The sequence below is a fragment of the Podarcis gaigeae genome (assembly GCF_964106915.1).
Source record: "Podarcis gaigeae genome assembly, chromosome: 4".
In the NCBI taxonomy this organism is placed as follows: Eukaryota; Metazoa; Chordata; class Lepidosauria; order Squamata; family Lacertidae; genus Podarcis; species Podarcis gaigeae.
This window is the reverse complement of record NC_139677.1, coordinates 7,817,787-7,821,755: the sequence shown is the minus strand read 5'-3', so window position 1 is coordinate 7,821,755 and position 3,969 is coordinate 7,817,787. Positions and strand designations below refer to the sequence as shown.

The 3,969-nt window shown below is 39.7% G+C and overlaps 1 long non-coding RNA gene across 1 annotated transcript; it reads left to right on the top strand.

Moving 5' to 3' along the window:
- The first annotated feature begins 829 nt into the window (after window positions 1-829).
- Window positions 830-3,056, top strand: LOC310844125. Its single transcript, XR_014563961.1, has 3 exons — window positions 830-1,176; window positions 2,037-2,136; window positions 2,548-3,056. It is a non-coding gene; the product is annotated as an uncharacterized lncRNA (long non-coding RNA).
- The last annotated feature ends 913 nt before the right edge of the window (window positions 3,057-3,969 follow it).

Here is a 3,969-nt window from a genome sequence, read left to right as displayed (position 1 = left end):
ATGTAAACAGAGAATGTCGCACTGCTATAAATCTTATTCTTTCTTTTTTGATGATCACTTGTAACCAAGTAAGATTGTCTACACCAGATCCAGCTAAATGCCCAGTTTTTCTTGTAACTTTACACTGGCTTAACTTACTCCAACTTGCTTTATGTCAGGTTCTTGTGCATTGGATTGGTCCCTTAAATATTGTCTCCAGTTGTTATTGCTTATTCTTGTGCTTTTCCTATCCAGCTTTGAGTTACCCTGCTCATCAACTAACAACCTCTTAAAGGGTAAAGGGACCCCTGACCATTAGGTCCAGTCGCGGATGACTCTGGGGTTGTGGCGCTCATCTCGCTTTATTGGCCGAGGGAGCTGGCGTACAGCTTCCGGGTCATGTGGCCAGCATGACTAAGCCACTTCTGGTGAACCAGAGCAGCACACGGAAACGCCGTTTACCTTCCCGCCGGAGCGGTACCTATTTATCTACTTGCACTTTGATGTGCTTTCAAACTGCCAGGTTGGCAGGAGCAGGTATCAAACAACGGGAGCTCACCCTGCTGCGGGGATTCGAACCACCGACTTTCCGATCGGCAAGTCCTAGGCTCTGTGGTTTAACCCACAGCGCCACCCACGTCCCAACAACCTCTTATTCTGGGCCTATAAATTGAGTAACCATGCTGCATATTAAATAAGAATATTTTCATTGAGGATTCCTACTTGCACTAGAATTTAGCTCCAAACTTATGTAGAAAATATAAAAGAAAGCCCAATGGAGAGGAATATTCTCCAAAACACAGCAAGCAGTAATTGCAACAGTGAATGCTGTCTGTACTGAGGTAATAGCACTTTCCAAGTAAATTTTTCGCACAAGAATTTAATGGTGACATTAGGGGAATATAATAGGAATTTCTCTCTTGCCAATAGCGTCTCCTTGGCAGCTATGCTAAAAAGCTTGTCAGCTGCAGCTATTCAAGTTATATACCACCCAGAAACTTTTCCTCCCTCCTCTGCCGATTATGGACACACAGAGAGAGAGTGCCATGTAATTTAGCACCCAAAAAGCAACCAATATTGTTTTGTCACAGGCAACACTTGGGATAAGAAAACCATTCTGGGAGCAAGCAGCCCCACATCCTTCCCCATTCTGTGAGAAAGACAATTGTTTAGTGAGCAGAAGAGACTGCAAATAAGGTACACACATATTTGTGTACACTACACAGATATTTGTGTAGTATACAATGCCAACGCTATAAGAAATGCAGAAACAACCACCACCAGCAAACTGCAGAGGTTGCCCCACATTCTGAAACCTTGAACAATAAGGATTCCAGATTGTGCTACATTCACTGTATGAATGTTGGAGGCCAAGAACCATGAGGCGTAGAGGGCATCATTAGTGGCATAACTTTGCTGCCCATGTGTGGAGTGACACCATCATGTGGGTAACGTAGCTGAGATGATTGTAGGCATTAAGGAGGCTGGAGGTCTCTAGCATCTAGGTTTTCCTCTTTGAGAGAAATGTCTCTGTCTGGCCAGAGAGATTGTTCATTACTAAACAGAGGGTATCGCTGATAGCTCTCCACACATGGTGTTGCGACTGTTCCCCGTTGCCCACCAAATGTCCTTGTTGTCGATCTACATTAGATTTTTTTCCATTATTCTTATTTGCTGCTTCTTTCAAATGAGCAACTGTGCCTGCTTTATCATAGCAGTAATTTTAAGGAACACTGCACATTAAAACATTGTGAAAATCACTAGAACACATTATGCCAAATCTAGTTTGATGAATAAGCTTTAGGGGAATCAGGCAGTTCCGTGTGAAGCTCTTTCCATAACACTATCTCCCTCAAACATGCTTTTCTCTTCTTATTTGACGTGAAAGAGATGGTTACGGAGAAAGTATTCATTTAAAATTTTCAGTTTCTAGCTGCCACTTCTGGTCTATTTTGTGTGTGTGTGTGTGTACATGTATGTAGTTAATGATATCATTTAAAAAAATGAAATTGAGCTTTTTGTTAATATGTGGCTTCTGATTGGATTAATTACAACAGATACATTCTCTGGAAACTGGGGACAAAGAAATAATTTATGTCAGCATAAGCAGACTATATTTAAAACCTTCTGTTCACATCTCTAGAATATTACTGTTCTGTAAGTATGATATGCCCATATAGGAATAATATGAAAAATAATCTTTATATATGTGGGCAGCCTCATGCAAGTAGACTTCTGCTCAGTCAAAATGACTCGCCATTATCTCTGGAACACATTTGCTGGGTGGAGATGGAATTTGTTCTACCAAAATCAGTCATGTGTATTTTTACCTACTGTAACATTCTGTTTCTATGAATTTGTGCAAATCAATACTTACCACTTATTTTGACTTGGCATGATATAGCCATGATCTATTTTGAATCCACTGATTTCAATAAGAAGTAGAAAGAGATATGCTTTCTTCGTTTGAAATCATTAATGAATTAAAGATGCCCCTTTTGTCTTATAAGTACTTAACTTTGACTGCATCATGCCCACATTTTACACTTTGCTGTTTTTGTTCCTTAGTTGGATCCTCAACATCAAATAATAATGAAAATCAAACCCTAATCTTTGGTTGTATTTCCCAGAAAGTTGGACTTTTCTCCTTTAATATATATTTCAATCTGAGAAAACGACATCTCAGCAAAATGAAAACAAATGACAGTGCTATCGCCAACGAGACAATGTATTATTTTAAAATGTATGAAATGGTCCATGCTCTGCCCTATGACAGTTAAGTGTTCAAAATGAGACAGCTAAAAAAAAAATGTAGTTAACTCGTTCAAGGAGATATGAAAGTGAGGCTCCTTTATAATGTTCCTCCCTCCTATGTGTAGACAAAGAGGTACAGAGAAGAGAAAACCGTGGATTAAAATAAATGTTCTCAGTGCAGAAAATGAAATGAAGGCAGCAGGCTTTGTGTCAGAAAAGACAAATACTGGGTTTTGGAGGGTTGTTTCAATGTCATTTAACACACACACATGCACACACAGATGCCATTGGATAACATAATTAATTAAAGGTACTAACAGATGGAAGAAGAACAGTTGGAAGTGAACTGAGAAGCAAGCACTTTTGAGAACATTTGCGCCAATTGGCCTGTAGGCTTCATATTCACTGGGGTTTTCCTCGTTTGAGAGTGTTCAGGATTATAGCTAATGTTTGTAATTACTCGGGAACTGTTCCTAAAGCATGTGATAGTTTTAGATCCCTTCTTACCTCCTGTTCCTCTGATAGTGATCTGTCACTCTATTGTAGACTCTTAGAAATAGAACTTGTCACACACATTGACACCCTCCGTATGCCTCCAATTGTAAGATGTAAATAAATGTTTCCTTCTTTAATTAACATAGAAAGTTCACCAAGGATTTATAACAAAAAATTATTCATCTTTAACGCTTCTGAAGTTGTAGTGGCAGGGCAAATGTATTAGTATAATGATCAGGCTTCAAAGAGCTCAAAGAATGAGGTCAAAGAGCCAGTGACTTACAGTAGTTTGAATAGGGTTCAAGTCTCCATTCAGCTAGGAAGCTTATTAGCTGATTTGGGGCCACTGATGGACTCTTAGACTAACAAAACTGACCGGGTTGCTGTGAGCAGAAAATGGGGAGGCGGAAACATTTGTATGCCAACCTGAGCTCCAGGGAAGAGAAAATGGAATATAAATATGATGCAGAAATAAATCTCATTGACCCATACAAGAATCCTATAAATACAACCCAATCACTATTGTTATTTAGAGTGCTTGTTTTGACCTGTTAAAGCTTTAAATCAGGAATAGGTGAGGTTTGGTTGGATGGGAAGATGGCTCAGCTGGCTAGAGTGTGGTGCTAATCATGCCAAGGTTGCAGGTTCAATCCCTGTATGGGGTCGTTGCATATTCCTGAATTGCAGGAGGTTGGACTGGATGATCCTCATGGCCCCTTCTAACTCTATAGTTCTATAAAC